This window comes from Sorex araneus, chromosome 5, assembly GCF_027595985.1.
Source record: "Sorex araneus isolate mSorAra2 chromosome 5, mSorAra2.pri, whole genome shotgun sequence".
Lineage (NCBI taxonomy): Eukaryota > Metazoa > Chordata > Mammalia > Eulipotyphla > Soricidae > Sorex > Sorex araneus.
This window is the reverse complement of record NC_073306.1, coordinates 3,489,665-3,500,553: the sequence shown is the minus strand read 5'-3', so window position 1 is coordinate 3,500,553 and position 10,889 is coordinate 3,489,665. Positions and strand designations below refer to the sequence as shown.

The following is a 10,889-nucleotide window of genomic DNA, read 5'->3' as shown; positions in this document are numbered from 1 at the left end:
CCTGGCCCCCGGCACCACAGGCCCAGGGTGCGAGTCAGGTCCCTGGGACCACCGTGATGCCTTTGTACTAGGTAAGAGAAGGGGGGAGAGGGATGGTGCGAGCTGCAGGGGACCCAAACTCATGCTTCCCACCAGGACAAATTTACTCTTTTATTTTTCTTTTTTTGGGGTCACACAGGGGTCACTCCTGGCTCTGCACTCAGGAATTACTCCTGGCGGTGCTAAGGGGACCGTATGCGATGCTGGGAATCGAACCTGGGTCGGCCGCATGCAAGGCAAACACCCTCCCCGCTGTGCTACCGCTCCAGCCCCCAAATTTACCCTTGAACCCTCCTTTCCGCGTCGTGCCCATGCTCCTGGCCCACTGCCCAGAGTTCTGAGCCTGCACCCCACTGAACCTGCCTCCCACGTCGGCACCCACCACGGATCTTCCTAGCCCACCCAAAACATCCCACGATGCTCCCAAGCTCCATTCTGTTTTAGCCACCCAGAGGGAAATGCCATCCGTGCACAGTGACGGGGGGAAGACACACGCCTCCCCTCACGCTCACTCTCTGCCGTCTCCGTGGGCACACACCTTCTCCCAAACGCTTCCAGAAACGCCAGCCGCGGCTGTGCACCCAGAGTGCTAATTATGCTCATTTGTGTGAACTGTTTCCATTGCAGCCTAATTACTGTACCGGAGGCTAACACTCCCGCTTCTCCTTAAATACGTGTCAAGTTAACTGGGTTAGGCGCCGTCTTTACGGCAGCCGAGAAACGCAGAGACCGTCCTTGTTGGGGGCGGAGAGGGTCCGTGTTTCACCCCTCGTTTCCTCGGTGGCACTGGCCAGAGCGTAACACCTCTGAACCCGCTTTCCCGTCTACGCGCAGGGCTCTGCTCTCTCCTCAGCGCATCGGGGGACAGGCGTGAGACAGAGCCCCCTGTCGGGGTGTGGCCAGCAGCCGGGGGCTGGACTCGCCCGTGCCTCCTGCCCGAGCACTGTATGGCGAGAGCGGCAGAGGTGGGTACACTTTTCTATTTTGTGTATGTGTGTGGGCGGGGCGGGGGGCACACACAGTGGTTTTTAGGAGGTACTCTCAGCTCTGTGCTCTGTGCTCACTTCCGGTGTGACTTGGGGGGTCTGCGGTGCCGGGAATCGAACCCGGGCTTTCCGGATGCAAAGCACGTCCTCAGGCCACTATCTCCCGGACTTGGGTGAGGGATGGCGTGGTTCTGCTCGTGCCAGCGGCCCCCATAGGCTGCCCAGCCCTCACCCGGGCTTCACGCGCTCCAGGTAAACTCCGCCACAGACAGTAGGTTACTGAGAGGGAGGGAGAGAGAGAGAACATTCCAGCACAGCCCGTTGCTCTCATTCTAGTTTCATTATTGTACTGTCATGATTGCTCTTTTAGATATTGTTGTTCATCTCTGCCCGTGCCTCGTGGCTTGGCTCAGTTCTGTCTGAGGTCTGTGTGGCGGGGTGGCGGTGGGGGGAGTAACTTGATCGTGGGCCTCAGCACGCAGGGGGGTGTGCAGGGAGCAGATCCCCCTGCACCAGATGTCCCCCCTACAGCCTTGGTCTCTGCAGCTGAATGCTTCTGGGACCACCCGCCCTGCCAAAATGCCTTGGATGCTCAAATTCCTTATAGTTATTTTTCGTTTTCTTGGTTTTGTGTGTGGGGTCGCACCCAGTGGTGTTAAGGGCTATTCCTGGCTCTGCTCTCTGAGATTGCTCCTGGTGGGCTCGGGAGACCACGTGGGGTCCAGAGACCCCAACCCAGGTTGGCTGTGTGCAAGGCAGGCAGCCGCTGCGTTATCCCCCCAGCCCCTAATGTCAGGTGGAGGTGTGTGCATCTCACCTAGCCACATTACTTTTGGAGGGGCCGGGGGTGGGCTGTTGGGGGGTGATCTAGGCTTACTCCTGGCTCTGTGCTCAAGAATCACTCCTGGCAGTGCTGGCGAGACCCTCTGCCAGGGACCGAACCCGGGTCGGGCGCATCCAAGGCCAGCGCCCTCCCCATGCTGCTCTCTCTCCGGTCCCTCACACAACCTGTCTCGGCTTCCAGCCGCCCCAGGGCCCCCCTCTGGGTGCTGTGTGGATAGTTGCTGGGCTGTCGTGTAGGGAGTCACGGTAAGAGAAACCGTCTGCGTGTGTTCTCTGTACGAGGCGTGAGCTAACGTATGTTCTTAGTTTCCTTCTGAGGACCTGATCCGTGCGGTGGCGGGTGCGAGAACATGCTGGTATATCTGAGTGTGGGTTTCGGGCCTGGAGGTGCTCCCCGGGGGTGGGGGGGTGCGAGGCCCGTCAGTGGGAGGCGATGGCGGGGCTGTTATTCTCTTTGGCCCGACCATCACTCCCGTGCCCGTGACAGGCCCAAGGCCAAGCAGGGCCTTACGGCCAGGCTCTGAGGGACCCCCCAGGTGGGGGAGGGGGCCTGGAATTGGGGGAGTGCCGGGAGTGGGTGTGGGGGGCTTCAGGAGGAGCACACCTGATTCTTGAGAACTGTGGTCCTCTCCAGAGCAGCTTTCTCCTGGGGGGGGGGTCACAAATGACCACCTCCTGAGGGCTGGAGCAATAGCACAGCGGGTAGGGCATTTGCCTTGCACGCGGCCGATCCGGGTTCGAATCCCATCCCAGCATCCCATATGGTCCCCTGAGCACCGCCAGGGGTAATTCCTGAGTGCAAAGCCAGGAGTAACCCCTGTGCATCGCCGGGTGTGACCCAAAAAGCAAAAAAACAAAAACAAAAACAAAAAAAAAACCCCAAATGACCACCTCCTCTCACCCGGAGAACACCTGCCTTCTCGTCCTCGGCTCGTACGGCACAGCTGCAGCCGCACGTTCCAGGAAGCGGTCTGACCAGGCAGGGCAGGGGACAGGTGTGGTTGGGCGGGCCGGGCAATGAGGTGTGGCCGGGCGGGATGGCCCAGCTGACCTCACTGCTGGCAGAATCCAGCTTTGTGGAGATCCACTGGGGCCCCCTGGGGGGGAGGGGGCGGGGGCTGCCTGTGGCTTTCAGTGCTTGGCCGGGCGCCCCTCCCTGGGTCACTGCACCCCATGTGGCTGACCGGAGGGAATTCACACTCACGGGGACCCATTCTTCCACGTCTCCCCCGCATTCCGGAAGAGGGGCTCCCACAGGCACCCCAGGACGCTCGCTGTCTGGGGAGGGGGGTGGAGGGTCCAGCACCCTCTCTAGTCCCATGCGTGGCTTTTGTAGCCTCGGTTCTGAACCCTGTGGACCACGCACAGCTGAAAGAGTGGTGTCTCCCGGCCCCTCTTAGCTGGTTTCCCGACACCCCACGGCCTGGACTGCCCGCAGGGGTTAGTGTCGTCATGCTGAGTTCCACGGTTCAGTAGGAATGAGAGCCAGAGCGCGGAGGGAGGAGGCCGGGAGAGGCAGGGGGAGATGAGGGCTTGGAGGGTAAGCCCCATCCGTGTGTCTGTTGCTTGCTCCTTGCCCTTTCCAGTCACGTGGCCGCAGGCTTAGTGAGCCCTGCCCGGCTGCCACCCCCGGAGAGAAGGTCGCAGAGGGCGGGCCCGCAGGCCCACCCAGGGCACGCTGCACCGGGGAGGGGCCTGCGGGCTGCACGGGGGACAGCTGGGCCCCCTTCTGGCCCTGACACTGAGCTCCCTGCAGCCCCGTCCCTCTGTCCCGAGCCCACCCATGGCTGTGGGGTCAGGCTCCCGCCCCCCAGCAGGGAGCCCCCTGTGTGACGAGGGGTGAAGGGCCCAGCTGCCAACTCCCCGCCCCAGAACCAGCGCCACCAGCTCCTGGCTCCATTGCTGACTGGTGGGTGGCCGTGAGCCATGAAGCTCTTCCAGGGAAGCTGCGTCACGGAGGGGCGCCCGCGCCCAGCAGCGGAAGGAATTGGTCTCTGGGCTTGGGGTGATTCCCCCCTCTGCCCTGCCGTATACCCCAGCTGGGCAGACTCTCCGTGGGTGACTCTGGCTTGAGCGAGGGCCCTGGAATCAGCGCTGGTCACTTCTGGGAAGAGCCGTGCAGGCTGGAAGTCAGGGACACTTGTTACTGGGTCAGGGTCTCTCCCCCTCATGGCCTTCCCCGATGGGTGGCATTCCCGTCCCCCAAGTTCCTCCTCGGGTGTTTCAGGGAGCTGAAACATCTGACGCCGGCCAGAGGGGCGCCACGGGGATAACGGGTCAGAACCGAGCCTGGGGCAGTGCTCCTGTTACCCGGGCTCCACCCTGGGCTCCGTTACCCGTGCCCCGTCCTGCACCAAGGATCTGGGAGCCGCAGTGGCCCCGAGCTGGGTGCTGAGCAGGAGCCAGTGGCGAGCGGGGCGGGGGGTTCTGGATGTCGGGGTCGCTCAGGCCGAGGCCCCTGCTGTGTTGTCTCACGTCCTTGCTGTGGCCCTGCCCAGTGCAGGGCCGACGGGGATGCCCTGTCAGGTGTCCCCCCCAGCCCCCTCGCTGGGCGCTGCCCCCACACGCGCTGTGCTGGCCGCCGGGCTCACGGGCACTGGGCACACCTGGGCTGCCCGCGGGCGCGGCCGCCACCCTGCCTGTGCCACCCTTTCCGGGGGTCAGTAAAGTGGGCAGGTGGGACGTCTGCATCCACAGGAGCCAAGGCCCCCTCACGATCCCAGGAACCCGCCCGCCCGCTGCCAGCACAGCCCGTCACCCTGAGAGCCCGCGTGAGGCTGGAACTCGAGACTGGAGAGAGCGTCGTTGCTCTGGCTTCAGCCGAAAGAGAACAGATTCACTCTCTACTTGGGCTGCCAGGCGTCAGGCGTGTGTGTGTGTGTGTGTGTGTGTGTGTGTGTGTGTGTGTGTGTGTGTATGATTTTTTTGGCTTTGTGTGCTGGGGTTCAGCCTAGCACACACGTGAAACGTCAGCTTTACCACAGAGCCAGATTCCCCAGCCCCACCCCATCTCTGCATATTCTTTTTTTTTTTTTGCTCTTTTTTGTGTGGGGGTCACACCCGGCAATGCACAGGGGTCATTCCTGGCTCATGCACTCAGGAATGACCCCTGGCGGTGCTCAGGGGACCATATGGGATGCTGGAATTTGAACCCGGGTCGGCCGCGTGCAAGGCAAACGCCCTACCCGCTGTGCTATCACTCCAGCCCCCTCTGCATATTCTTAAACTAAACACACACATACACACACACACACACACTCACACGCACACATGCAGTGACGAATTTGCATGTAATTTTCCATTTTGTGTCTCGGTTCGCAGTGTGCCCTCTCTGTGGCGCCTGGCACCTGCTGATGTTCGGGGGGAGGCGGGTGCCCCTGGAGTGGTGGGGGGGGTGTCTGGGGTCCCGCTGGTAGGACCGGGGCTTCTGGGAGGCGGATATTCCCGAGACGGGGTGGCGGTCACTCAGCAGCCTCCTGTGTGCCAGGCAGAGGCGGGGACCCCTGGAGCCAGGACGGCTGGAGAGGAGGCGGCGGGGCTCACGGGGTCGGGCCTGGTCCGGGGTCAGCAGTGGTGGCAGGTGCGGGCCGGGCGGGCACCGGGGGCAGAAGCTTCTCTTGGGGGCGCTGCCCCTCCCTGCTGCGCCATCTCCCAGCCCTGGCTTCTCCCCCTTTGGTCATTGATTCCATCGAAAGATCTGGACCTCTCGGTTTTGTTTTATCCTTTTATTTCTTGTCTGGGGGCCACTGTGGCCATGCTCAGGGCGACCCCCTCATCCTGCTTGCAGGTCATGGCCTCAGTGCTGGGGGCCGCGCCCCCTTGGTCTGGTGACTTCTGTGTCGCAGGTGTGGTGGCCGCCATGCCTCTGCAAGCAGGAAGGTGCCCCTGGTGCCTGCCTGGGGTCCAGAGACCCTCTTCATTTCCCAGAGGGCCTCCAGGACCCTCTCCCCAGGGCCCGGTACAGAGCCCTCACTTCCCCAGGCCAGGTCTCCCCTGGGACAGCCTTTGGGACACTCGCAGTGACCAGCCCAGGGTGTGTGTGGTGGTGGGGGGGTGCGGGCAGCGACTCCGATGGCTCGTGGCTTCTCCCGGCCCAGGGGCACGGGGGCTCACTGTCCCTTTCGGCGTGGGCTGGGGCTGGGACCTGCCGGTCGTGGTCAGCTGTGAGGGTTCGGGCAGCCAGGGTGCGCTTCCCAGAAAGGCGCCTCCGGCCTCTCTGTGGTCGGGATTCTCAGAAGAGTTGAGAAGCGTTTGCCTTTGGGGAAGCAAAACTGTGAACGAGCGAAGCTTTACGTGAGCGGGTTCTGGCTGCCGCTCCTGTGCCCAGGCTCTGGGCTGTCCCCCTCCTGCGGCCTGGATGGCCTGTCCGGTCACTGGGCTGTGCCCCTGGGCTCCCGGGGCCCCTCCCTGGCTGTCCCCGTGGTGGCGTCTGCACTTGGAGCCACTGTGCCCCCTACCACTGTCCTCGGCCGTTCTTTTTCTTTGGACCCTGGGGGCATCCCCGCACCCCCTATGAACACACACACACACACACACACACACACACACACGAACGCACGCACGCACGCACACACACATGCACACACCCACAGCTTGTCTCTGGAGCCTGGTGGAGTCTGGCCGGGCTTGGCCAGGGTTCCGGGGTCACTCTGTGTCCTCACTGCGTCCTCACTTGTGTGATGTGCCCATCACATGGCGAGCTGGTTCTACCCCCCGCACTCAGCAGTGTGGCCTGTGAGTGGCCGTGGCCAGGCGGGTCAGGACAGCTGGCATGGAAGAGACTCCCGTTTATCCGGGCGGGACCGAGGTTGCAAGGGGCGGGAGAAGCCCCTGTGGGGTCTGTCCCAGAGGACCCCTAAGTGACACCCACCTGGCCTCTGCAGGTAGGAGCCCCCTCCGCGGGCCGTGTCCACTCACGCCGGGCGTGTGTTTCCCCGGCATTTGCAACGGGAAGAGACTTGGGGGTTAGCTGCCTGCTCCCCCGTCTCAGGGCTGCTGGCATCGGGAGGGATAACCCTGCGTGGTAGCGGGACCCCCGACCCAGCACTCCATGCCCTGAGACCAGAAGTCTCCAGGCGCGGACAGATGGCCCCTGGACCACGGAGCCCCCGGACACTGGGCACCCCGGGGCGTGGCTGCAGAACCAGCTTTCTCTTGTTTCTGTTTGTTGGGGCCCCCCCCGGCAGTGCTCAGGGCTTACTCCTGCTCTGTGCTCAGGGGTCCAACCCGGGTCTGCCCCCTGCAAGGCAAGGGTCCAGTTGCTAAACCGTCTCTCCCGCCCCAAGGTTTATGTGGTTTTTGTTTGGGCTTGGGAGGGCGCACTCGGGGGGTACTCAGGGCTTTCTCCAGCTGACTCCGCACTCAGAGAGTCAGTCCTGGTGGGCTCGGGGACCCTCTGGGGTTCTGGGGATCCAGCCTGGCTGGCCGTGCGCCTCACGGCTGTGCCATGTCTCCTAGGGATGAACCGGCTCATCCAACCCGGCCCTGGGTCCGGCTCACGGGGCTGTGACTCCAGTTCGCTCCCCACCAGGCCAGGGTCAGCGTCTGTGACTCACCACCCCCCGCCCACAGCGCCTCCCCCCTCCGGGAGCCTCGCAGCTGCTCGTCACGGGACTCGGTATGTAAATTGAGAAATTCCTGCTGCACCCTCCGAGGCGGGACTTCCTGTCCAGCGCGCTCGGGAAACGCTTGCCCAGAGTCTCCCGGGGCGCACGTGGGCGCTTTCGGGGACGGGACTTCTCCCCTTCCCCGGGTCTGAGCCCAGGGGTGCCGGGCTTCCCCGGCCCTCCCTTCCCCTGATTGTTGATGAGAGGATGGGGGTCTCACACTGGCGGCGCTGCTGGGGGTCACAGGCTTAGAGGTGGGGATCCCCCGAGCTGGCCTGGGGGTGGCACCGGGATGGGCTCTGTGGCCTCAGGCCCGGGAGGGAGCATCGGGGTTCGGGGGCACCCTGGCAGCCTCTGAGCCGGGGGTGAGCGAGGGGCCCGGGGTGCACAGACACTCTCACCCCTGCAGCTCCCCGCAGAGGGGGCCAGCAGCCCGGAGCCGCCCCTGGCCGCCTGCGCGCCTGGTTTGGAGGGGGGGAAGGAGTCAAGTTCCCCAGCCCACAGTGCTCTGGTTGGTGAGAGCACGGAGGCTCCCCTCCCAACGCGACCCTACTGCAGGGGGGAGGCAGAGGGATGGGGGTCCCCTGCCTCTGGTCCTGACCCTCCCGCAGAGGCCTTCTGTTCCAGGTTCTGGCATGTTCTCTGGGCAGTCTCTCTGGGCTGCGGTAGTCACGTTCCCCAATGCAGCCCTTGACCCTGAGCCGGACTCGGGTGCGGGTGCCGCTCCAGTCCCTCGGCACCCCGGGGGCTGCTCTGGGGGGCGGGGACCGTGCCCTCCTCCCTGCCTTCCTCTTCTCTCTCGGCACCGGCTCTTGGGTCAGAATCCCGTGGTTCAAGGGACAGTCCAGTGCCCGGCGACTGGGGCGGGCAGGAGGGGGGGCACCTGTCCACAGGTGGGTGCGCGGACAAAGGCCCCGGGGCGGGCCTGGCGCTGAGCCCAGCGGGAGGCGGGGCCAGACCAGCAGGTCCGGCAGGTGCCACCAGCCCGGGCGCCAGGGCCACACAGAAGGGCCGACGTTGGGGGTCTCCTTCGGCCTGCCGGGCGCCCCCTTCTCAGCTTTTCCACTGCGGGGGATGCTTACAGCCCCGCAGCCCGGGCTGGCCATTGAGCTTCCCTGCCCGCTTCCTGTGCCTTTGCTCTAGCGGGAAGCACCCGGCCGTGCTCGGGGCTTGTCCCCAGCTCTGTGCTCTGGGTCGCTCCTGGCGGTGCTTGGGGGACACATCTGTGCTGAGGAGGGCTGTGGATGGGGTCAGCCACACGCCAGGCCGTGCCTCAGCCCTGCTCTCTCTCAGCCCCATGCCGGCGCCACAGTCCCTCTCCTCCCCTTCCCCTCCCTCCCCTGTTCCCTCCCATCCCATCCCCTCCCCTCCTCTCCTCCCTCCTCCCCTCCTCTCCTCCCTCCTCCCCTCCTCTCCTCCCTCCTCCCCTCCTCTCCTCTCCCTTCCCCTCCTCTCCTCCCCTTCCCCTCCCCTTCCCTGGTCCCTCCCCCCACCTCCCCTCCCCTCCCCTCTCCTTTCCTCTCCTCTCCTCCCCTCTCCTCTCCTCTTCCCTCTTTTTTTTTTCTTGCTTTTTGGGTCACACCTGGCGATGCACAGGGGTTACTCCTGGCTCTGCACTCAGGAATTACTCCTGGCAGTGCTCAGAGGACCATATGGGATGCTGGGAATCGAACCCGGGTTGGCCTCGTGCAAGGCAAACGTCCTACCTGCTGTGCTATTGCTCCAGCCCCTCCTCTTCTCTTTTTTTGTCCTCCTTTCCTCTCCCTTCCCCTCCTCTTCCCTCCTTTCCCCTCTTTTCCTCTCCTCTCTTCTCGTCTCCTCTCCTCTCCTCTCCTCTCCTCTTCCTCCTCCCCACCTCTCTTCTCCCCTTCTCCCCTCCTCACCTCACCTCTCCTCCTCACCTCTCCCCTTCTCTCCTCTCCTCTCCCCTCCCCTTCCTTCCTGTCCTCTTCCCTCCTCTCCTCCCCCCTCCCCACCTCTCTCCCCCCCTTCCTTCCTCTCCCCTCCCCTCCCCTCTCCTCCCCTCCCTTCCTTTCTATCCCCTGCGCTGTCTCTCTCAGCCTCTTTCCTCTGGTTTTCTTTTCCGTGGTGCAGAGCTGGCTCGGGCCAGTCAGGTTTGCACAGAGCCCCTGCCTGCCCGCGGGGTCCTCATCAGCCTCTGACTCGGGACCCCACCCTGTGGGTGCCGCCGTGAAGCTGCCCTGAGGCTGTTATCAGGGCCTTAGGCGAGACCCAAACGAGGCCACTCAGAGAGGCTAGTGGGGCCTCTATCAAGAGCCGCTGACCCAAGCGGACAGTGGCCCAAAGAACTCGCAGCCCCTGGCGGCCCGAGCACAGGCGGGGGTGAGTGTATGCAGCAGACACCCGGGGACGCAGTGTGGGGCAGGAGCCAGCGGCGGCAAGGCTACCCAGGCAGGATAAGCCGGTTGACGGCTAAGCTGGCTGACAACCACGAAGAACAGTCGGCTTGAGGTTGGGGGGACAGTCACGCTGGTGGGGGGGGCGGGTAGTGATTCCGGGAGCTGAGGGTTTGTTTATGGGCTGTCCTTGTTAGTGGCTCACGCCTGACCCTGGGAACAACGGAGAGGCGAGTCCTTCCTGCTGGCATCTGGGAGGGGAGTGAAGATGGAGTTCCTTATGTCAGGAGCCCCCAACTCCCCGCACCCGTCCGCTGACTTCAGTAAAGGTGCTGCCCCGGGACAGGGCTGGCTGCCCGCTCGCCTCTACCCTGGGAGACAGAGCCAGACAGATCTCTCCGGTGCAAGATCCCACAGGGCCCTCTGGCGTTGTCAGCAGGGCAGCCTCTGTCCCCTGCTCTCAGGGGGATTCAGGCTGTTCTGTCCCTGGTCACGGTCCCCAGGGCAGTGACCGGACATCCGCCCCCTCTCGCTGGCCAGCTCGCTGGGGCCTGGGGAGGCTCGGCTGCTTCCTCCACCCTCACTTTTCTCTCCCCTTCTCTCTTCCTGGGGACACAGCCCGAGTGTCGGGGCCCCTGGCCACCCCGGGCCTCCCACCCGCGCGGCAGGTGCTCCATCACTTCCCGACTTCCCGCGTTTCCCTCCCGTCTGCAGGGCCGGCGAGGCGGGCCGCTGTGAGTGTTTCTTTGGCAGTGTCTTAGCTGGTTGTTGTGAGTACTAGTGCAGGAAGCAATCAGCAAGTATACTGCCCTAGAAGTGCTGCACGTTGGGGGCCCGGGGACGTGAGAACCAGCAAGACCCCTGGACCGGCCTGGATCTGCTCAGCCTGCGGCTGGTGAGGGCTCTGGGGCGGGGCCTGAGAGCTGGTGGGAGGGGCTAAGAGGGCTCTGGGGCGGGGCCTGAGAGCTGGTGGGAGGGGCGAAGGGGCTCTGGGGCGGGGCCTGAGAGCTGGTGGGGGGCAGGAGAGAGCTCTGGGGCGTGGCTGCAAGTTTGTGGGC

At 64.3% G+C, this 10,889-nt stretch overlaps 1 long non-coding RNA gene across 1 annotated transcript; it reads left to right on the top strand.

The window, feature by feature from the left end:
* The first annotated feature begins 873 nt into the window (after window positions 1-873).
* On the top strand, window positions 874-10,679 carry LOC129405120 (uncharacterized). Its single transcript, XR_008630343.1, has 3 exons — window positions 874-1,004; window positions 7,326-7,485; window positions 10,546-10,679. It is a non-coding gene; the product is annotated as an uncharacterized LOC129405120 (long non-coding RNA).
* Window positions 10,680-10,889: the final 210 nt, after the last annotated feature.